The sequence below is a fragment of the Cervus canadensis genome, chromosome 27, assembly GCF_019320065.1.
Source record: "Cervus canadensis isolate Bull #8, Minnesota chromosome 27, ASM1932006v1, whole genome shotgun sequence".
Lineage (NCBI taxonomy): Eukaryota > Metazoa > Chordata > Mammalia > Artiodactyla > Cervidae > Cervus > Cervus canadensis.
The window spans coordinates 18,521,417-18,546,092 of NC_057412.1; the positions used below are offsets into that span (position 1 = coordinate 18,521,417).

The window sequence follows — 24,676 nt, forward strand, 5'->3', positions numbered from 1 at the left end:
ATAAAAGATTTTTTTCTTAAGTAAGCAATCCCCATACTGAGGTTGCTGGTGCTATTTAGTTGTGCGGTCATATCCAACTCTTTTGCAATCTCATGGACTGTAGCCCAACAGGCTCCTCTGTCCATGGAATTCTCCAGGCAAGAATACCAGGCAAATAGGTTTCCAGCTTCTTTTCCAGGAGACCTTCCCAATCCGGGGATTGAACCTGTGTCTCCTACATTGAAAGCAGATTTTTTACCACTGAGCCACCAAGAAGCCTGTCATATTACTGATGAGTAAGTATTAATTATCACTACATCTGTGGGAAAAGAACAGATAAATTGGCTCTAAGCAGTGAACTCTCTATATAGTTTAAATAAGTCTCCCCACCTCTCTCAAGCCTTCTTATGCATTTTAGAGTGAAGGGAAATTAGGCTACCTGTGAGGATCATACCAGAGCTCTAATATAGTTTTTCTTCAGACAAGTATGACTCAGAAAGTGAAGTTTTATCCACCTCTTTAAAAAGTGAAAGGCTTACGCTGCCCAGAGAAAATTCCAATTTTCAAAATTAGAGATTTTCAAATATGGTTCACTAATTAATTTTAAAATAGAAGTTGTAATTACAAGGTTCAAGAAGCCATAAAAATACTTGCTTTGTTATATAAAATTCAGACAATATTTTACTTATATCTCTATAATTCTTCCATGACTGAGATGTAGAAATAATATATAGTAATACACTTGAATCATGGATTATGGGTTGCAGCAATATAACTGATTGAATATCTGTTATGTAAATAATGTTTTTCTTAGAGAGGTAGAAAGGGCAACAATAGACAGATAGATACACAGAGATTTGGTATAAAGTTGTATAAATGTCCAAGAGGATAATGCATATTAAAAGCACTCTCTTGAGCTAGCAAAACAACTTATTTGGATCACTTAGTTGTCAATTTGCTGATATAAGGAAATTAGTTGCTAAAGCAGCAGGACAAAGGGAATTGACAAGATGCAGATACAATGTATATAACATTTTATGTCAGAACCATCCTGTATTGACCCCCTTAGTCAAGGGAGAGGACATTTTAAGTAAAGCCGGTTCAGGACGGTTTCAATTCTAAAATCAAACAATGCAGAAAGTAGGCATAGCAGGAACAAGTCTCAACATAATTAATGACATATATGACAAACCCACAGCTAACGTCATCCTCAGTGGTGAAAATCTGAAAGCATTCCCTCAAAGATGAGGAACGAGACAAGGATACCCACTCTTACCACTTTTACTCAACATAGTTTAGGAAGTCCTAGTCATAGCAGTCAGAGAAGAAAAGGAATCTAAATTGGAAAGGAAGGAGAAAAACTGTCAGTGTCTGCAGATGACATGATACTATACATAGAAAATCCTAAAACTGCCACAAGAACACTACTGGAGCTCATCAATGAACGAGACAAAGTTGCAGGATACAAAATGAATGTCTATTGCATTTCTATACACTGAGAGTGAAGTATTAGAAAGAGAAATTAAGAAACAATCTCACTTCTATCATGTCAGAAAGAACAAAATACTCAGGAATAAACCTACCTAAGGGGGCAAAATGTCTATACTTTAAAATCTGTAAGATGTAGATAAAAAAATTGAAGACTACACAAACAGATGGAAAAAAATATACTGTGTTTTTGCCTTAGAAGAATAAATATTGTTAAAATGGCCACACTGCCCAAAGCAACCTATAGATTCAATGCAATCCCTGACAAATTGCCAACGGCATTTTTTCACAGAACTGAAACAAACATTTTTCAAATTTGTACAGAAACACAAAAGACCCTGAATAGCCAAAATATCTTGAGAAAGAAGAACGAAGCAGGAAAAATCACGTTCCTTGACTTCAGACTACATTATATGGCTACATTTGTCAAGACTGTATGGTACTAGCACAAAAATAGACACATAGATCAATGGGACAGGATAGAAAGCCCAGAAAAAATTCAAACACTTGTGGTTAATTTATCTACAGCAAAGGAGATAAGTATATAATGGTCTTCAATCAGTGGTGCTGGAAAAACTGGACAATACATGTAAAAGAATGAAATTAGAACACTAACACCATATACAGAAATAAACTTAAGATGGACTAAAGATTTAAATGTAAGACTGAATACCATAAACTCCTAGAAAAATACATAGACAGGACAGACATAAAATACAGCAATAATTTTTTGAATTTGCCTGCTAGAGTAATGAAAACAAAAGCAAAGTTAAACAAATGGGACCTAATCAAACTTAAAACTTTTTGGATAGCAAAGGAAATGATACACAAAAGAAAAAGACATCTATGGAACGGGAGAAAATATTTGCAAAGTGACAAAGAATTAATTTTCAAAGATTAATTAATCCTACAACTCTTACAACTCAACAACAACAACAAGAAACCAAACAACTCATTTCAAAAATGGGTAGACAACCAAAATAGGCATTTCTCCAGAGAAGACATACTGATGGCCAACAGGCACATGAAAAGTTGCTCAACATCATTAATTATTAAAGAAATGCACATTAAAACTAAAATCTGTTTTTAGGTATTATGTCATACCAGTCAGAATGTCCATCATCAAAATGTTCACAAATATATGCTGGTGAAGGTATGGAGAAAAGGGAAGACTTGTATACTACTGGTGGGAATGAAAATTGGTACAGCCACTATGGAAAACAGTAGGGAGATTCCTTAAAAAACTAAAAGTATAACTACCATATGATCCAGCAACCCCACTCCTATACATATATCCAGAGAAAACTCTAACTTGAAAAGATACACGAACCCATTGTTCATAGCAGTGCTACTTACAGTAGCCAATACATGGAAGCAACCTAAACGTCTATCAACAAGTAAATGGAGAAAGAAGATGTGGTATATACTTACAATGGAATATTACTCAGTCATACAAAAAAAGAATAAAATATTGCCATTTGCAGCAATATGGACGGACCTAGAGATGATCATACTAAGTGAAGTAAGTCAGACAAAGACAAATATATGATAAAACTTAAATGTAGAGTCTAAAAATGGTACAATTGAACTTATGTACATAAACAGATATAGATTCACAGACATAAAAATAAACTTATGGTTAACAAAGTGGAAAAGGATGGGAGTGATAAATTTGAAATTTGGGATTAACATACACCAACCATTTTGCATAGAACAGATAAGCAACAAGGACCTATTTGAACTGTATTCAGTATCTTCCAATATCTTGTAGTAACCATATGGGAAAATAACCTGATAAAGATTAGGTATATATGTATCTGAATCACTTTGTTGTACACCTGAAATATTATAAATCAACTATATTTCAATTAAAGATAAAATCAAACAAAACAAAACCAGCAGCAATAACAACAGTAAAACACTGTTTCTAATATTCACCTTCTAATTACAAAATGAGTCTTATCCTTTGAACAGGCAGGGAAGAAAATTTCCCACTTTATGGAAAGAATCATCATGCTTGTATTGCTGAACTCCATCACAAAAATGAACTCTAAATGGCATTCTAACTTACAAGCACAGTATGAATTACTATTTTAAAAGTGAAAATGTATCCCTTTGTTTTTCATAAGATTCATATAAGCTTAACTTTTTTTCCATCTTTCTGATAGCTAGCTTACCCTCCATATTACACAAGATGGATTGGTTCAGCTGCTCAGTAAATGGCATTTATTATACTGTTGGGGGATGGTACTGGGGGGATTATACTGTTGGGGGATAGATTTATTATACTGTTGGGGGACTTCCTTGGTGGCTCAGATGGTAAACGTCTGCCTACAATGCAGGAGACCCAGGTTCAATCTCTGGGTCAGGAAGATCTCCTGGAGAAGGAAATGGCAACCCGCTCTGGTATTCTTGCCTGGGAAATCCCATGGACGGGGAAGCCTGGTAGGCTACAATCCATGGGGTCGCAAAGAGTCAGACATGACTGAGCGACTTCACTTTCACTTTGGGGGATAGTATGCATTATATACCTTCTGCCTTCTATTTCATAGCTACAGATTTCAGTCCTAAGCCATCACTGGGTCACTAACCCTTGCCAACAATCACAAAATACTTGCTGTTGCATTTTTGAGATACTTAAGAGCATGTTTGGTTAAGCAAATTATACTGCCACTGTTGGAAAATAATTCAAAGTACATGCCCTTAGTGGAGACGAGGAGGTTCTGTATAGACAGGGCAATGTGGATTTTTAATAATGCCTTTAAGAGATAAGGAATGTATTAATGAAAACATATTTTGCTCACAGCACTAAACCAACAACCTTCAGACCAAACATATGAGGGCATTTATAAGATTAAAATACTGATATTTAATGTTATCAAAAACTAAATGCCTCAGGTATCCTCCATTTTCAAGTCATTCTAATTCCCACCACCTGAAGCTAAAAACTTATCACTCATTTCACACCTGCAACATTGCAACTATTTCCAATGGACTTTCATGGCTCCAGGCTGCCTTTCTTTCCACACTGCAACAGTCACCCACATATTGCATACCATTTCCAGACTAATCCATGTTAAATGCTGCTTTCATCATACTTTGCTTAAAAATCACTTACAGAGTTCTCTTTCAAACGACACCAAACACAAACTTTTCTATCTAGATGTCACAACCATACATAAATTGTTTCCATCATTCTCAACTAAATTTATTTGTTGAGATTCATCAACAAATACTTCAGGATCACCTTCACACTGTCTCATTAAAAGTCATGACCATTGGAAACTGCATTCTTTTGTTCATGATATTCACTTCATATAAAATGCCTTCCACTTTTACCCTTGTCTCAATAACAAAGTTCTACACAGTCCACATTATAATCCTGATGTTTTCAGAAGAACTCTCTTATTATTGCCACTATCATTAGGCCTCATCTCCTCCCAACTCTTCTATCCCTAATAACAGTTCCTGGTAATAAAACTTTTTATCATTCAAAATTCTTTCATGTGTTTCAGATACATTTCCATAATTATAATACAGTTAAAGAGAGGTGCTGTGTTAATTATTTTGTTTTCTTTTACTTTGGGCTTAGAAGGAAAGCTATAACAAACCCAGTGAAGCTGAAAGTTGCTCAGTCATGTCCGACTCTCTGTGACCCCATGGACTATAGAGTCTATGGAATTCTCAAGGACAGAATACTGGAGTGGATAGCCATTCCCTTCTCCAGGGGATTTTGCTAACTCAGGGACTGAACCCAGATCTTCCACATTGCAGGTGGATTCTTTCTCAGCTGAGCCACCAGGGAAGTCCAAGAATACTGGAGTGGGTAGTCTATTCCTTCTCCAGGGGATCTTCCCGACCCAGGAATCGAACTGGGACCTCTTGCATTGCAGGTGGATTCTTTACCTGCGGAGCTACCACAGACCTGACAGCGTATTAAAAGGCAGAGGCATCACTTTGCTGACAAAAGGTCCGTCTAGTCAAAGCTATGGTTTTTCCAGTAGTCATGTACGTATTGAGAGTTGGACTACAAAGAAGGCTGAGCACTGAAGAATTCTTGCTTTTGAATTGTGTTGCTGGAGAAGATTCTTGAGAGTCCCTTGGACTGCAAGGAGATCAAATTAGTCAATCCTAAAGGAAATTAAACCTGAATAATCATTGGAAGGACTGATGCTGAAGCTTAAGCCCAATACTTCGGCCACCTAATGTGAGGATCTGACTCATTGGAGAAGACCCTGATGCTGGGAAAGATGGAAAGCAAAAGGAGAAGGGAGTGGCAGACAATGAGATGGTTAAGCTCTGGGAGATAGTGGAAGACAAGGAGCGTGGTGTGCTGCAGTTCATAAGGTCACAAAGAGTCAGACATGATTTAGTGAGTGAATAATAACAAAATCTTTTACTTTATGATGAAAACTGTACTAAAATATATAGCAAGCACTTAGAAATTATTGACCAATTATAGTGGATATTCTTAGAGCAGTAAAAAATTAGAGCATTAGATTCCTGCTTATGTCAGAATTCATAGAACATTTTTTTCATGATTTTCCAGTAATTGAAATGGTTTTTAAGACACAACAAAAATTTTTTTTTTGCTTTGCTTTATAGCAAAGTTAAAATTTGCCACATGGTACTGACTTCTAAAAAGTAAAATTCTCATGTATAAAACTTGAATTTCCATAGATATGCAGCATAATATTTCAGAACCATAAGAAAACAGGTAAATAAAAATTTTGCCAACTCAAATTGCTGCTGTTGTTACTTCGTCACTCAGTTGTGTCTGACTCTTTGGGACCCATAGATAGTAGCACGCCAGGTTCCTCTGTCCATGGGGTTTCCCAGGCAAAAATACTGGAGTAGATTGCCATTTCCTTCTCCAGGGGATCTTTCAGACCCAGGGATCAAATTTGTGTCTTTTGCATCACAGGCAGATTCTGTAACCACTGAGCCACAGAGAAGCCCCAACTCAGAGTGTATGCCTGCTCAAAAATATCGAAACTAACTCCCAAATACTACACATCATTTAAGGTTTCTCCTATTTACTCAAAATTTTAGCATATTTGTATTAAAAGGGAACTTGACAAAAAGTGCACCTTTAATAATTCTTTATTAAAAAAAATTTTGAATTTCTGAAGGAATTCTATTTTCTTTCTGATTCTTTTCATTCTCCTAAATGGAATAATACAGCAATTATTTTTAAAGCTCTGTGATGGAAAGATCAATTCTTGTTAAATTGCACTGATGAGTATTGGATAAATTTAAGAAGTTTGAAAGCTTTTTATCCTTTTGTAAAAAAAAAAAATTATTACTTTGTCTGTTTCTTTAAATGCTGTTTATAATTCTAGAAATAAGCTCCCATTAGAATTCTTGTAGAATTTTTACATACTTACAAAGAAATTGCATTCTAAATTCAAAAGGTATAATTTTATTTTACCATTAATACTTTTAAAAACACAGGGATCATTGGTAAATTATCCTTACCAACCAAAGAAACAACAGGGAGTCCAGGAGAAGCTCTCCTACATGAGATTTCTAATTCCTCTGGATCTTGTTATTTCCTTTGTTCACACAGCTCTATCCTGGCCCCTTCTTGTCTGAGGGTCTGATCTGCCTAATCTAGCACCTTTGTATATATTATGTTTGAAGAGGGAGTCATTGAGTACTGGTAACACATTGACAATATTAACATTAATAATATTTTATCAAATGGATAATAATTTATCAATATTTCTAATAGTAATAGTGAGATGTCTAGGGCACTGAAAAGAAATGCAGCTTAGGGGATTGCTAAGAACACATAGGGATAGGAACTGAGAAATCTGAGAGCTTGTAGGAAATAGGCTGGAAAGGTCAAAGTCATGGGATGGTCTGGGGAAACTATTGGGATGTGTTTTTCTGCCGTGTGTAATATAAATGTGCAAAGTAAAGAGGAGAGCTGTGATATCCAATTTATTTCTATATATGTGTTTATTTTAGCACTGTAGGATTATTTCCAGAAATATGGTATTTTTCTCACTTCAAATTCAAATAAAGAATTTTCAAGGAACAACAACAATCAGAAAAGAAGGTGTGTTGTTTGTTTTCTTTGTAGGATACAGGGTTACTGTTTATCTTTTATAAAATTCAACTGCATAGGAAAAATTCAGCAAACACAGAAATAAATCTGGAAAACTCCACTATCTAAAATATGTCTTTGTTTTACTTCTTCAAATTACTTTAGTGTTAAATTTAAAAGTCTAATTTTAAAACCAAATCACTTTTCTGTGCAGCAGAAATTAACATAGTAAATCAACTATACTTCAATTAAAAAATCAAAAATCTATTTTCCTACTCTAAATTTTCTAAAATAACTTGTTTCCAAATCATCATCAAGGAGTGTAGAATTTATACTAGTATTTCTTTAATTCCATCTGCCTTGAGAAAAATCTCAACAAATAATGACGCAATGCCTAACGGTCCCCTTTCTTAACTTACGTCCAGCTCAACAGCCTTTTTAATGAAAGCCCAAGTTCAGTAATTAAAAGCATCCATTTTGCTGGAACTGAGTACACCCAAATCATCCCTTTAATAGATTAAACGTACCGGTACCTGGCACTCAAATAATTGACTTAATATAGCTATAAGTCTGCTTTTTTCCCGGCAATATTGCAACACAATTATATTCATGAATTCTAGTTTACGAGCTCTATTTCATACTTCCCTAACATTAAGATGGGCAATGCTTAGTTTTGTCTTATGAACTCAGTTACAATGTCCAAGTGTCAAAGCAAAGAGAAGGGTAGCTTTGGCCAAAAGACACTGTCCTTTAGATGAATTGCTAGCCTCCTTGCCACAGTGTTTGCATGAATGCCCTGCTCATCTTGAGAATTTTTTAATTTGCTTTGCTCTAGTTAGTTGGCACACTCTCCCCCACTATAAGAAATGCATTTCTATGATTAAAGCTTATGTACTTGATGCCAAAACTACCAACCAAAAAAGTTAAAAATTAAAATATTTTTGGCAGGGTAGGTTTTCTTTTGTTTTTTGGCTATAGGGTAAAAAACAAAACAAAAAGGCTAGTTTATTTAAAGTGTTGATGAAGTACATTGTGTGGTCTGAAATGCTGTGGTTTGGTGCCATCTAGCCAGAGAACTAGCTGGAGATCCAGCCAGAGAAAGATATAGATGAACAACATTCCAAACTAGTACTGAGAACTACAAGAGATGGAAGTGATACGTTGAGAATATTTTCTCAAAGTTCACCTGCCATAGCTTCATAGATTATAAAGATGGTGGAAGCGAGACAAAAGTACTAAGAAAATCTCACAGTGTTTCTATTTAAGCTTATTTCAAGCAGACAAAAGGATTCTACTGCTATAAGGTCTGATCATTAGACTCAAGTATGAAGATTTAGAGGAGGATGAAGAAAAAGGGTGATAAAAAAAAAAAGAACTATGTAAAAAAGAGAGGAAAATTAAAAGAGAACAGAGATCAAAGAAAATAATAAAAGCAAGAGACAGGCTGATTAAAAAGAGAAAATGCTGTTAACAAAGAAACCATAAAAGCTAGCAACACATAGCACTTAGGTTTATTTCAAACAGGAGGAAAAGCAAAAAAATTGAGGTTTGGACCACTGAAAAGCCAACCTATGAGGCTTAAGATTTAATTTGAAACTCAGCTTTTCCCCATTTTTCTACCATGGAGGTTTTCTTTTTTTCTTTTTAAAAAGAGTCTTTGATCTTTTGCCTTAACGAGTCCAGTCAATATGTAAAGAATCAAAATTGTGAGTGCTAATGCCTCTATTTTGTTAAACCAAGTATTAAACATTGTACTATTTGTGTGGTCTGAAGACTATTGGAATTGTACTTTGTGTGTCTGAGGTGTTTGAAGATTCTGGAAACAAAATGCCTAGACGGGAGGTCAAAGTAATTTTTTTTTTTTTTTGCCAGAAAGACATTCTATTTATTTTAGATGAGGTAAACTATAAATACTATAAAAACATCAATTCTCTCCAACAGAGAGTTAATTGACAATTACATTTAAGTCAAAGTCATTAATAAATTTGGATCTTGATAACTCAGTATATGACCTGAGAATATTATCTATGTTACTTTTCACTCTAATTTCACCTAAAGCAATAACTATGCTTTCTTTGAGTCCATGATCATAAATTAATAACACCTCAGAAAATTCAAATTCCAGCTAGACTAGAGAAATAGGAAGAGTATTTCAGATAAATATTTCAAAAGAAAAACCTAAACATTTTAAAAATTACTGATTGATTTCCTACATATAGTTTTATAAGTTGACCTATCACTGCTTATTAAAAGGACCACAATCATTTTCTGATTACTGTGTTCAACTGCTATGCTAAGTAAGATACAAATATGCATATAAATGCAAGTGTAAATATAAATATACATCCAAATGAGGCAGGTGATATTAACAGACAGAAGAAAAAATCTTCGATTTATGAGGTTGAAGTTGCAGCTCTAAATATTACACAAGCCGATTCAACTGATTATCAAATCAACTGGTCTATTTTTCCATGAATAATTAATCTGTAAGCCAAGTGCATAGCTTGATTATTATGATCTTACTTTTTCTTTGGGAAAAAAATATGCATTGGTCTGAATGGAAGGCAGATTATCAGAAATGAAACTCATGTATCCCTAGAACACTACAATATAAATAGGATTTAATGACTACCATTTGGGGACAATTAAAGTTAGTTTGCATAATTTTTGAATTAAACTTAAATGTATACTTATATAGAACATAACCATCATATGTAAATTGTTTTAAATTATCTTAATTGGTCAAATACTTATTATTTACATATCTTTAAGCTATTTTTCAAAGACTCAGCAACCAAAATTTGACAAACATTTCTGGGGGATTCTAGATACGTTACTGTTGTTTTCTAGTCACTAAGTCATGTCCGACACCTTGCATCACCACGGACTTCAACCCACTGGCTCCTCGGCCCATAGGATTTCCCAGGCAAGCATACTGGAATGGGTTCCTATTTCCTTCTCCAGAGGATCTTCCTGACCCTAGAGTTTGAACCCGAGTCTCCTGCATTGGTAGGCAGGTTCTGTACTGCTGAGCCACTAGGGAAGCCTTCTAGATATTCAAACCTTAAGTTATTCTAAAACACAAAAATTGAAGAAAGAAGATGGCAGAGCATTGGGAGGACACAGAGTTCATCTCTCTCCACAAATGCATTAGAACACATCTACAGACAGAACAGTTCTCTTAGAGCCCCAGCTGAACACTAGCAGAAGGCCCTGGACACCAGAAAGGACAAGAAAGATCCCCACATAACCAAGTAGGGTGAAATAAAGAAGAAAGGAAAAGAAGAGGAAGTGGGATGGGACACACACCCCTTGAAGGGGAGCTGGAGGAACAGAGAGGTTCCCACAGCTGGAGAAACTCCCGCACTGATGGGGAGATTAGTTGGGACAGAAGGAAATACCTGAGCTGTCAAAAGAGAGTGAAACAGCTGGTCTGTGGCAAAATAGGACAGAGTTAGACCTACACAGGCAGTCCATGCCACCGCCCTGCACGCTCATGCTCAAGCCTGGGATGTGTATGTCTGCTAGCATGCATGAGGGCTGGGTGCTGGAATGTGGGGATTGAAGAGCTCACCTGGGGGGAGGACTGCTGTTGGGTGTGAGGAGACAGCCTGAGGGGATGGGAGGGAGGAAATCTGCAACTAGGAAGGCTTGTGGACAAAATCAGACTGCCATAGAAGCAAGGCACCGTAACTAAGTGATACACAGGGGGTGGGGCCACCACTGCAGTCCCTCTCCCCACAGGCTGGCTTCTGTCCCCTCAGGCACTAGGAGAAGCCTCTGCCAGGGCTGGCCATCTCTTGCCAGTGACTGGAAGCCAGAAAAGGCCCGACCAAAACTGGATCTCTCACACTCACGGCCGCTGGCTTCCCCGCATGCCTCGTCAAAGACTGGACTAGATCTCTCACATTTGCCAAGTCGCCCACACACCTGTGGCCACCAGGGCTTCCACGACCCTGGCAGCTTGCCACCTCCATGCCCTGTACTCAGAAGGGCAGAACCTGGTGCTCCAAGGCAGCCTTGGTGCCAAGACCACCCCATGGTGGGTCCACATGCAGAGGTAGGACTAGGACCACATACGAGCCCTAGAGGCCGTGCAACTAAGGAAGAAAAGCTGAAATCTCTCCTTGAAGCGAGTTGCGTAACCATGAATTGACACCCCTGCAATTTGCTTGGTAAAAACTCAGGGCCCACAAAACATCTGAATGTATAAATGCTCCCTCAGCCAAGACAGACCTAGCTTTAGCAGCTGTAGACTTTGTGAACTGATCCCATAACACCCAAAACAGGTCTATATCTATGATCCATGACTACAAACTTGGGACCTGACTTCAGTGGATCTATTCTGGTGGCCCTGTGAAAGCAACGTCTGAGAGACAACAGGGGCAATTTCCGACAAGCCTGCAGTTAAGATGGGGCTGAGAACACTGCCAACATCAGCATAGTCTGGAAGCTTGCACAACAGGTGAGAGGTGACACAGCAGAGTACACCCAAATGTGAGCGGCTCCAGAGGGAGAATACCCAGTAGCTTCACTCCCAGTGGGAGTGTTCCAACCCCATCTACCTCACACTGCAGATAAGAAATACAGCTAAGAAACAGATCTGTGGGCCTCCAATGATCAGGCAGGAGGCCCCACCCCTGACAAGGCACCATCAACCATAGAGCTAAAGGGAGGCCCCACTCAATTTCTAGTTCTAGGTCAGGCTCTGATCAGTACAACACCAATCAAACTCTGTATCAAGAGGATAATAGCACAAGTCTCTGGACCACCCTCACCCACCAGCAAGAAGGAACTAGCATCCTGCAGCCTGAAGAAAGGAGATCACAAACACACTAAGTTTGACACAATGACATGACAAAGAAATATGTTGCAGATGAAGGAGCAAGATAGAAATCTACAAAAACAGATAAATGAAGAGGAGAAAAGCAATCTATCTGAAAATAATTCATAGTAATGATAGTAAAGGTGACCAAAGAGCTTGGGGGGAAAAAAATGGAGGTACAGATCAAGAAGATACATGAAAAGTTAAACAAAAATCTAGACAAACTAAAGAACGAACATAGATGAACAAGATAACAACTGAAATGAAGAATGCACTGGAAGGAATCAATAACAGTATGAATGACTAAGGCAGAAAAACAGATAAGTGACCTGAGATACAAAATGAGGGAAATCTCTGCTGTGGGACAGAACAAAGGAAAAAAGAATGAAAAGGAAAAAAAAGAAGAAGAAAAAAGAAAAAGAAAAAATTTAAAAAAAAAAGAGAAGAAAAGAAAAAAGAACTGTCTCAGAGACCCATGGGACAACATGAAACATCTCAGTGTTTGAATTATAGGTGGGGAGGGTGACAGAAGAGGGAGAAAAAAGGAAAGGGCCTGAGAAAATATTTGAAAAGATCATAGTTGAAAACTTAACTACATGGGAAGGAAGTAGTCACCCAAGTCTAAGAAGTACAGAGTTCCATACAGGATAAACCCATGGAGAAACATGCCAAGACATATTAATCAAACTAACAAAAAATAAATAAAAAGAAATATAAAAAACAGTAAGAGAAAAGCAACAAGTAACATACAAGGGAAACCCCATAAGGTTATCAGCTGGTTTTTCATCACAAGTTCTGAAGTCCAGAAGCAAGTGGCAGAATATATTTAAAGCAATAAAGGGGAAAGAACCTAATCTACCCAGTAAGGCTCTCTTTCAGAATCAACAGAAAAATTAAAAGATTTATAGAAAGCAAAAGCTAAAAGTAAGCACCACCAAACCAGCTTTACAATTGATAAAGGAACGGATCTGGGCAAAAGCACAAGAGAAAAGAATAATAGAGGAAGAGAAAAAAGAAAAAGACTTACAAAAACAAACCTAAAGTGGTTAAGAAAAGAGCAACAGGAAATCAGTCCAGAAATGGTATGGACCTAACAGAAGCAGAAGATATTAAGAAGAGGTGGCAAGAATACACAGAAGAACTGTACAAAAAAGATCTTCATGACCCAGATAACCACGATGGTGTGATCACTCACCTAGAGCCAGACATCCTGGAATGTGAAGGCAAGTGGGCCTCAGAAGCATCACTGCCAACAAAGCTAGTGGAGGTGATGGAATTCCAGTTAAGCTATTTCAAATCCTAGAAAATGATGCTGTGAAAGTGTAGCACTCAATAGGCCAGCAAATTTGGAAAACTCAGCAGTGGCCATGGGACTGGAAAAGGGCAGTTTTCATTCCAGTCCCAAAGAAAGGCAATGCCAAAGAAAGTTCAAACTACCTCACAAATGCACTCATCTCACACACTAGCTAAGTAATGCTCAAAATTACTGGAAAAGGAACATACATATTGATAATTGCCTTAAATGTTGTTGTTGTCCTTGCTGTGGTTCAGTCACTAAGTCATGTCTGACTCTGTGAAATCCCACGGATTGCAGCACACTAGGCTTCCCTGTCCTTCACTATCTCCTGGAGTTTTATCAAGCTCAAGTCCATTGACTGAGTCAGTGATACCATCCAAAATCTCATACTTTCTCACCCACTTCTCTTCCTGCCCTCAATCTTTCCTAGCATCAGAGTCTTTTCCAATGAGTTGGCTCTTCACATCAGGTGGCCAAAATATTGGAGCTTCAGCATCAGTCCTTCCAATGAATATTCAGGGTTAATTTCCTTTAGGATTGACTGGCTTGATCTCCTTGCACCCAAGAGACTCTCAGGAGTCATCTCCAGCACCACAATTCAAAAGCATCAATTCTTCAGCACTCAGCCTTCTTTATGGTCCAACCATCACATCTGTACATGGCTACCAGAAAAATCATAGCTTTGACTATATTGACCTTTGTCAGCAAAAAAATGTCTCTGCTTTTTAATATGCTGTCTTGGTTTGTCATAAGTTTTCTTCCAAGAAGCAAGAGTCTTTTAATTTCTTGGATGCAGTCAGCATCTGCAGTGAGTTTGGACCCCAAGAATATAAAATCTGTCATAGTTTCAAGTTTTTCCCCATCTATTTGCCATGAAGTGATGGGACCAGATGCCATAATCTTAGTTTTTTGAATGCTGAGTTTTAAGCCATCTTTTTCACTCTTCTCTTTCACATTCATCAAGAGGCTTTTTAGTTCTCTTCATTTTCTGCCGTTGGAGTAGTATCATCGGTATATCTGAGGTTGTTGATATTTCTCCCAGAAATCTTGATTCCAGCTTATAATTAATCCAGCCTGGCATTTCACATGATGTACTCTGCATATCTATAAGTTAAATAAGTAGGGCAACAATATACAGTCTTGATGTACTCTTTTCCCAATTGTGAACCAGGCCATTGTTCTGTGTCCAGTTCTAACTGTTGCTTCTTGACCTGCATATAGGCTTCTCAGGAGGAAGATAAAGTGGCCAGTTACTCTCATTTCTTTAAGAATTTTCCACAGTTTGTTTTGATCCACATTGTAAAAGGTTTTAGCATAGTCAACAAAGCAGAAGTAGATATTTTTCTGGAATTTTCTTGCTTTTTTTTATGATCCAATGGATGGTGGCAATTTGATCTCTGGTTCCTCTGCCTTTTCTAATCCAGCTTGTATATCTGGAAGTTCTTGGCTCACATACTATTGAAGCTTAGCTTGAAGGATTTTGAGCATTACTTTCCTAGCATGTGAAATGAGAACTCTTTAAATGTGAGCGGATTAAATACTCCAACCAAAAGACAGAGACTGGCTAAATGGATTAAAAAACAGGACCTTTATATATGCTGTCTACAAGAGACTCACTTTGGAACTAGGAATACATACAGACTGAAAGTGAGGGAATGAAATAGATTCTTCGCAAATGGAAATCAAAAGGAAGCTGAAGTAGCAATACTTGTATTGGACAACATAGATTTTAAAATAAACACTGTCACAAGAGACAAGAATGGACACTACATTAATGATCAAAGGATCAATCCAAGAAGAAGATATAACAATTGCACACACCCAACATAGGAGCATCATCATACAAAAGGCAAATGCTAATAGCCATAAAAAGAGAAATCAATAGTAACACAATAATAGTGAGGAATTTTAACATTCCACATATGCCAATGGAACAATCACCCAGGCAGAAAATTAATAAGGAAACATATGCTTTAAATGATACATAAGGCTAGAGAGATTTAATTAATTTTTATAGGACATACCACATGAAAGCAAAGAATACACTTTCTTCTCAAGTGCACATGTAACATTCTCAAGGATAGATCACTTGGATCACAAATCAAGTCTTGATAAATTTAAGATAACTGGGTCATAAATCAAGTCTTGGCAAATTTAAGATAATTGAAATTGAGCCAAGCATCTTTTTGAACCACAATATAATGAGATTAGAAATAAATTACAGGGAAAAAAACCCTACAAAAACACAAACACATGAAGGTTAAACAATACACTACTAAATCAAAGAGGTAATAAAAATTACCGAGAAATGAATGGTAATGAAAACACAATGATGCAAAACCTATGGGATGCAGCAAAAACAGTTCCAAGAGGGAAGTTTAGCAGTACAATTCCACTTCATGAAACAAGAAAAATCTCAAATTAGCAATCTAACCTTACACAAAAAGCAACTAGAAAAAGAAACAAAAACCTAAGTTAGTGGAAGGAAATAAATCATAAAAATCAGAGTAGAAATAAATGAAATAGAAATAAAAAGCAATAGCAAAGATGAATGAAACTAAAAGCTCATTCTTTGAGAAAGCATTGAAAGTGAAAGTCGCTGAGTCAGGGGACTCTTTGCAACCCCATGTACTGTATAGTCCAGGGAATTCTCCAGGCTAGAATACTTGAGTGGGTAGCCTTTCCCTTCTCCAGGGGATCTTCCCAACCCAGTGATCAAACCCAGGTCTCCCGCACTGTATACAGATTCTTTACCAGCTGAGTCACCAGGAAAGCCTGGTTCTTTGAGAAGGTAACCAAAATTGAAAGCTTTAGCCAGACTCTTCAAGAAGAAAAGGGAGAGGACTTAATGAAATTTGAAATGAAAAAGAAGATGTTACAACAGATACTGCAGAAATACAAATGATCATAAGAGACTATTAAAAGCAGCTACATGACCAAAAAATGGACAACCTAGAAAGAATGGACAAATTCTTAGAAAAGTACAACCTTTCAAGATTGAATCAGGAAGAAATAGAAAATATAAAAGGACCAATTACAAGTGATTAAGTAGAAACTGTCAAATCCTAAAAGATGATGCTGTGGAAGTGCTGCACTCAATATGCCAGAAAATTTGGAAAACTCAGCAGTGGCCACAGGACTGGAAAAGGTCAGTTTTCATTCCAATCCCTAAGAAAGGCAATGACAAAGAATGCCCAAACTACCACACAATTATACTCATCTCACACGCTAGTAAAGTAATGCTCAAAATTCTCAAGCCAGGCTTCAACAATATGTGAACCGTGAAATTCCAGATGTTCAAGCTGGTTTTAGAAAACACAGAGGAACCAGAGATCAAATTGCCAACATCCACTGGATCATCGAAAAAGCAAGAGAGTTCCAGAAAAACATCTATTTCTGCTTTATTGACTATGCCAAACCTTTGACTCTGTGGATGACAATAAACTGTGGAAAATTCTGAAAGAGACGGGAATACCAGACCATCTGAACTGCCTCTTGAGAAATCTGAATGCAGGTCAGGAAGCAACAGTTAGAACTGGACATGGAAAAACGGGCTGGTTTCAAATAGGAAAAGGAGTACATCAAGGCTGTATATTGTCACCCTGCTTATTTAACTTACATGCAGAGTCCATCATGAGAAACGCTGGGCTGGAAGAAGCACAGGATGGAATCAAGATTGCCAGGAGACATATCAATAACATCAGATATGCAGATGACACCACATTTATGGCAGAAAGCAAAGAAGAACTAAAGAGCCTCTCGATGAAAGTGAAAGAGGAGAGTGAAAAAGTTGCCTTAAAGCTAAACATTCAGAAAACTAAGATCATGGCATCCGGTCCCATCACTTCATGGCAAATAGATGGGCAAACAGTGGAAACAGTGACCGACTTTATTTTGGGGGGCTCCAAAATCACTGCGGATGGTGACTGCAGCCATGAAATTAAAAGACACTTGCTCCTTGGAGGAAAGTTGTGACAAACCTAGACAGCATATTAAAAACAGAGACATTACTATGTCAAAAAGGTCCTTCTAGTCAAGGCTATGGTTTTTCCAGTAGTCATGTATGGATGTAAGAGTTGGACTATAAAGAAAGCTCAGTGCTGAAGAGTTGATGGTTTTGAACTGTGGTGTTGGAGAAGACTCTTGGGAGTCCCTGCACTGCAAGGAGATCCAACCAGTCCATCCTAAAGGAGATCAGTCCTGAATATTCATTGGAAGGACTGATGCTGAAGCTGAAACTACAATACTTTGGCTACCTGATGTGAAGAGCTGACTCATTGGAAAAGACCCTGCTGCTGGTAAAGTTTGAAGGCAGGAGAAGAAGGGGACGACAGAGGATGAGATGATTGGATGGCATCACCGACTCAATGGACATGATCTGGGTAAACTCCGGGAGTTGGTGATGGACAAGGAAGCCTGGTGTGCTGCAGTCCACGGGGTCGCAAAGAGTCAGACATGACTGAGCGACTGAACTGAACTGAACTGAAGTTGAAACTGTGATTAAAAATCTTGCAACAGTCCAGGATCAGATGGCATCAAAGATGAATTCTATCACACATTTAGAGAAGAGCTAATAATCTTCCCAAACCAATCCAGAAAACTGCAGAGGGAGGAACACTCCCAAGTTAATTCTACGAGGTCATCTTCATCCTGATACCAAAGCCAAATAAAGGTATCACATAAAAAAAAGAAAATTATAGGCCAATATTACTGATAAATTCAAATGCAAAAATCTTCAATAAAGCACTAGCAAACCAAAACCAACAACACATTAGCAATGTTATACATTATGTTCAAGTGAGATTTATGTCACAGATGCAAGAGTTCTTCAATATATGTAAGTCAATGAATGTGATATACCATATTAACAAATTGAAGAATAAAAATCTTAGGGTCATCTCAATAGACGGTAAAAAGCTTCTGACAAAATTGAACACCTATTTATGATAGAAATGCTCCAGAAAGTGGGCATAGAGGGAATCTACCTCAACAAAATAAAGGCCATATGCAACAAACACACAGAAAACATTCTTCTCAATGGTGAAAAACTGAAAGCATTTCCTCTAAGATTAGGAATAAGACAAAGATGTTCAGTCTCACCACTATTGTTCAACAGCTTTTGAAATCCTAGCCATGGTAATCAGAGAAGAAAAAGAAATAAAAGGAATCCAAATTGGAAAAAAGAAGTAAAACTGTCACTGTTTGCAGATGACATGATACCACATATAGAATATCTTAAAGAGGCCATCAGAAAACTACTAAAGTTTCTCAATTAATTTGGTAAAGTTTCAAGATACAAAATTAATACACATAAATCTCTTGCATTCCTATACACTAACAATGAATGATTGAAAAGAAAGATCAAGGAAACAATCTCATTCACTATTGCAACAAAAAGAATACAGCATCAAGGAATAAATCTACCTAAGGAAACAAAGAAATACCTGTGACTTGTATTCAGAAACTGTAGAATACTGATGAAAGAAAAGATAGATGACACAAACAGATGAAGAGACATAGCATGCTCTTGGATTGGAAGAATCAATATTGTGAAGATGAATACTACCTGAGGCAATGTACAGGTTCAGTGCAATCCCCATCAGACTGTCAATGGTATTTTTCACAGACTTCAGTTCAGTTCAGTTCAGTCACTCAGTTGTGTCCGACTCTTTGCGACCCCATGAATTGCAGCACACCAGGCCTCCTTGTCCATCACCAACTCCTGGAGTTTACTCAAACTAATGTCCATTGAGTCGGTGATGCCATCCAGCCATCTCATCCTCTGTCGTTCCCTTCTCCTCCTGCCCCCAATCCCTCCTAGCATCAGGGTCTTTTCCAATGAGTCAACTCTTCGCATGAGGTGGTCAAAGTATTGGAGTTTCAGCTTCAGCATCACTCCTTCCAATGAACACCCAGGAATGATCTCCTTTAGGATGGACTGGTTGGATCTCCTTGCAGTCCACTGGACTCTCAAGAGTCTTCTCCAACACCACAGTTCAAAAGCATCAATTTTTCGGCACTCAGCTTTCTTCACAGAGTTAGAACAAAAAAAATTTACGATTTTTATGGAAATACCAATGACCCTGAATAGACAAAGTGGTCTTGAGAATGAAAACAGAGCTGGAGGAATTAGGGTCCCTGAATTCAGACTATACTGAAAGTGAAAGTCACTCAGTTGTGCCAACCCTTTGTGACCTGATGGACTACATAGTCCATGAAATTCTCCAGGACAGAATACTGGAGTGGGTAGCTGGTCCCTTCTCCAGGGGATCTTGCCAATGCAGGGATCTAACTCAGGTCTCCTGCATTGCAGGCAGATTCTTTACCAGCCGAGCCACCAGGGAAGCCCAAGAATACTGGAGTAGGTAGCCTAACCCTTCTCCAGGGGATCTCCCTGACCCAGGAATTGAACTGGGCTCTCCTGCACTGCAGGCAGATTCTTTACCAACTGAGCTATCAGGGAAGCCCCAGACTATACTACATACCTACAATAATCAGGATGGTATGGTCCTGGCACAAACACAGAAATAAAGATCGATGGAACCAGATTAAAAGTCCAGAGTAAATCCATGAACATATGGCCACCTAATCCAGGACAAAGGACTCAGCAACATACAATGGAGAAAAGACAGTGTCTTCAGTCGTAGTGCTGGGAAAATTCGACAGCTACCTGTGAAAAAATGAGATCAGAATACTCCCTAACACCATACACACTATACACAAAAATAAATTCAAAATGGATTAAAAACCTGAATGTGAGTCCAGATACTATTGGAACTCTTAGAGGGAAACACAGGCAGAATACTATTTGACAGGGATCACAGCAAGATCTTTTTTGACCCATCTCTCAGAGTAATGAAAATACAAGTAAGGAAATGAGACCAAATTAAGCTTAAAAGCTTCTGCACAGCAAAGGAACCCATAAACAAGACAAGAAGACAACCTTCAGAATGGGAGAAAACATTTGCAAATGAAACAACCAACAAAGGATTAGTCTCCAAAATATTCAGAGTATGCAACTCAATATCAAAACAAAAAACAAACAACAACAAAAACACTGGGCAAAGATCTAAATAGACATTTTTCCAAAGAAGACATACAAAAAGTTCATGCAAAGATGTTTAACATCACTAATTATTAGTATAATGCAAATCAAAACTACAATGAGTTATCACCTCACACTGGTCAGAATGGCTATCATTAAAATTAATCTACAAACAATAAATGTAGGAGAGGATTTGGAGAAAGGAAAATCCTTCAACAGTGTTGGTGGGAATATAAGATGGTATAGCCACTATGGAGAACTGTATGGAGATTCCTCAAAAAACTAAACACATAACTACCATATGACCCAGCAATTACATCCCTTGGCACTTATCTGGAGAAAATCATAATTCAAAAGGATACATGCGCCCCAATGTCCATTGCAACACTATTTACAATAGCCAGGACATGGAAGTAACCTAGATTTTCATCAACAGAGGAATGGATAAAGAAGACGTGATACATATATATGATGGGATATTACTCAGCCACACAAAGGAAAGAAACAGTGCCATTTCTAGGGACAAGGATAAACCTAGAGACTGTCACACAGAATGAGTTAAGTCAGAAAGAGAAAAACAAATATCATATGATATCATTTTGGAGAAGGAAATGGAATCTGGAGAAATGGAACAGAAGAACGTATTTGCAAAGCATAAATAGAGACACAGATGTAGAGAACAAACTTATGGATACTGAAGGGTAAAGGGGAGGTGGAACGAATTGGGCAATTGGAATTGACACATATACATTAGTATGTATAGAACAGATAACTGAACGTACCTATAATAGCCCAGAGTGATCTGTGTGATCTAAATGGGAAGAAAATCTAAAAAAGAAGGGTGTATGTATACATGTGACTGATTTACTCTGATGTACAGCAGAAATTACACATTATAAAACTATTATAATCCAATAAAATTTAAAAATATACACAAGATTTTAAAAAGGTCTACTGCCTTATAATTAAATTTTAAAATGTAGGACATGCTCTCAAATATCTTGATATGTCAGCATTGGGACTTTTCAGTAAAACTGAACACTCAGGATAGGGAAATGAAAAACTACATGCAACAGAAGATAAACAGGTCTCTCACAAAAACTGTTAGGGCACATTTAGCAAATATTAAACAATAGGTGGGGTTCCCTGATAGCTCAGCTGGTAAAGAATCCGCCTGCAATGCAGGAGACACCAGTTCGATCCCTGGGTTGGGAAGATCCCCTGGAGAAGGGAATGGCTACCCACTCCAGTATTCTGTCTTGGAGAATTCCATGGACTGTATAGTCCATGGGGTCAGAAAGGGTCAGACACAATTGCATGGCTTTCACTTTCATTTTAAACAACAGGTAGGATTTCAAGTGGTAGATATGGAAAGATAAAATTTATAGAAAAAGGGGCATTAGAAAGTAAATCGATCAGCTGAACACAATCACAGGATATATAAGGGAAAGGTAAAAATTTTATGAAGAGAAAGGAAGCTGGGAGTAGGCTGTAAAGAGGATAGTAATCTGGACCACCAATTTGGAAGCTTTTTTGTGAGTAACTTGGAATCATTGAAACTCTCCGTTCAATGTGTGCAGGACTGTGCTAAAACATAGTAGTGGATTAGAGGTCAGTAGGTAGACTGGAAGCCAGAAGGCTCTTATGGAAATCGTGCTAAACATTTAAAAACATCATCCTCTAATTAGAATAAATGAAAGAAATGTAGTTTAAAATGACAAATTAAAATTTTTTATGCTTATTAATTAGCAAACTTTAAACACCACAAGACTTTTCAATGCTGGCAAGAGAGAAGTAAATCTGGAAGTCTCATAAATTTCTATCTTTCTGGAAAGCAATTGCTCACAAACTCAAATTTAGATTATAACAATTTTATTTAGAGTCATGTGTCCAAAGGAAAAGTTAAAATTCAGTTAAGTATGTCTATAAAATGGTATATATGTGAAATAAAATATTAAGCTGTGCTAAGAGTTTTAGATACAAAGAAATTTTACTTTCATAAGAACATATTTATTAATACTAAACCAATGATAAAACCAGGCAGAGTATGTTTAGGTATTATCTAAGAAAATATTGCAAAAAAACTAAACAATATCTGAAGGAATTAATTAAAAAATACAAAATAACTGTTTTTTTTTTTTGGATGATGTTTATATAATAAAGAACAATTGAGCACCTAGAACTGTCATCAAACATTAGGGTTCTGGGAATACAAAAACAAATCTTTTATAAAATATTAGGGAGAGTTTTATAACTGATAAATGAAATTCCTTGCTCTGTTTGATGCTTATTCATAGAGTGTGGTTCCACAGATGACAGGAGAGTGTGGATATGTCTAAGAGGAGCCTTCACCAGACATTAACTGAGGCAAGGGTAGGGGCATGCAGGGTGGGGAGAGTACAGGAAAAGTAGGAAAGACCAAAGAAAGAGGGCTATGTTGGAGAAGGTGGTGAGGTCAAATTTTGCAAGCTATAAAGAGAAGAAAAATATCAAGGGTAAAAAGTGAAAGTTATCTTTACATTAAAATAATGGAAATCTCAAAGGAGTAAGGAGGAGCTAGCCATGGATCCGGAAGAGAGTGAGTCAGATCAAGCTGAATGGAAAGAAAGTGTCAAAGAATAAAGATGTGCAAATAAGTTGAAAAAAGAGAAAATAAGTATCTCAAAAACGCTTACTTTAAAAATGTCAAAATCTGATTCATTTGGTTATAAGAGAAAACATGTTACAAGCAGAACATTTATTTTTCTTACTGTGACTTAATTGTTCAAGGTGTTCTTATTTTTATCTCTGTGAATATACGAATTTCTTATTTTAAGGCCAAGATAACAAAAACTTTTAAATTCCAATGGGTTATTGATGTTAAAAATACAAAATTTTATTATCATGAAATTCTAAGTTGGAAATATGTTAGTAAGTTAAATAGTTCAGTTCAGTCACTCAGTCATGTCAGACTCTTTGCAACCCCATGGACCACAGCATGCCAGGCTTACCTGTCCATCACCAACTCCTGAAGTTTACTCAAATTCATGTCGTTTGAATTGGTGATGCCATCCAACCATCTCATCCTCTGTCATCCCCTTCTCCTCCTGCCCTCAATCTTTCCCAGCATCAGGGTCTTTTCAAATAAGTCAGCTCTTCACATCAGGTGCCAAAGTATTGGAGTTTCAGTTTCAACATCAGTCCTTTCCAGTGAATATTCAGGGCTGATTTCCTTTAGGATTGACTGGTTGGATCTCCTTGCTATCCAAGGGACACTCAAGAGTCTTCTTCAACATCACAGTTCAAAAGCATCAATTCTTTGGTGCTCAGCTTTCTTTACAGTAACTCTAACATCCATCCATACTACTGGAAAAAACATAGCCTTGACTAGACGGATCTTTGTTGGCAAAGTAATGTCTCTGCTTTTTAATATGCTATCTAGGTTGATCATAACTTTTCTTCCAAGGAGCAAATGTGTTTTAATTTCATGGCTGCAGTCACCATCTGTAGTGATTTTGGAGTCCCCAAAAATAAAGTCTCTCACTGTTTTCATTGTTTCCCCATCTATTTGCCATGAAGTGACATGACCAGATGCCATGATCTTAGTTTTCTGAATGTTGATCTTTAAGCCAACTTTTTCACTCTCCTCTTTCACTTTCATCAAGAGGCTCTTTAGTTATTCATTGCTTTCTGCCATAAGTGCGGTGTCATCTGCATATCTGAGGTTATCGATATTTCTCCTGGCAATCTTGATTCCAGCTTGTGCTTCATCCAGTCCAGCATTTCTCAAGATGTACTCTGCATATAAGTTAAATAGTCAGGATGACAATATTTTCCAAATTTGTTTGCATATTGAGTGCAGCACTTTCACAGCATCATGTTTTATGATTTGAAAAGCTCAACTGGAATTCCATCACCTTCACTAGCTTTGTTTATAGGGATGCTTCTTAAGGCCCACTCGACTGCATTCCAGGATGTCTGGCTCTAGGTGAGTGATCACATCATCATGGT

At 37.3% G+C, this 24,676-nt stretch overlaps 1 protein-coding gene across 4 annotated transcripts in view; it reads right to left on the reverse strand.

Annotated features, from left to right (window-relative positions):
• LOC122428683 overlaps positions 1 to 24,676 on the reverse strand; it is a 673,994-nt gene that overhangs the window by 109,837 nt on the left and 539,481 nt on the right. The gene's annotated exons all lie outside the window — the stretch shown is intronic.